General features: G+C 42.0%; 1 pseudogene; it reads left to right on the top strand.

The window, feature by feature from the left end:
• The first annotated feature begins 250 nt into the window (after positions 1-250).
• Positions 251-367, top strand: part of LOC125597019 — a 4,547-nt pseudogene continuing 4,430 nt past the window's right edge.

The raw sequence follows: 367 nt of genomic DNA, 5'->3' as shown, positions 1-367 counted from the left end.
TTTTTCATATCTTTTTCGTCTTTTGTTATCGAGCTGCGACTCAACTAGGTTTAGGGTTTTATGTTGCTAGAACTAGGTAACTCGCTGACGGCCCCTGCGGCCAAAGCCTTTGTATTCTCTTGTAATGATCGCAACGCTCTTACGCGAATTCGAAATAAGATCGACTTTCTTTGTAAATTCGTTTTATCATGTTTTTTTCATATTTTCCGCATTTATTTGGTTACTTGTCGTTGGCTCTCGCAGAGATCCGGGTCCTCTGGAAAATTAGGGTTTTCCTAAGTTTCCTTATTTTACGGAAATCGACAGTGTGAATTTTGGTTCCCACAGTAACGGCGAGCGAACCGGGAAGTGCCCAGCTTGAAAATCG

This window comes from Brassica napus, unplaced genomic scaffold (assembly GCF_020379485.1).
Source record: "Brassica napus cultivar Da-Ae unplaced genomic scaffold, Da-Ae ScsIHWf_1363;HRSCAF=1937, whole genome shotgun sequence".
Lineage (NCBI taxonomy): Eukaryota > Viridiplantae > Streptophyta > Magnoliopsida > Brassicales > Brassicaceae > Brassica > Brassica napus.
This window is presented reverse-complemented; position numbering and strand designations above follow the sequence as displayed.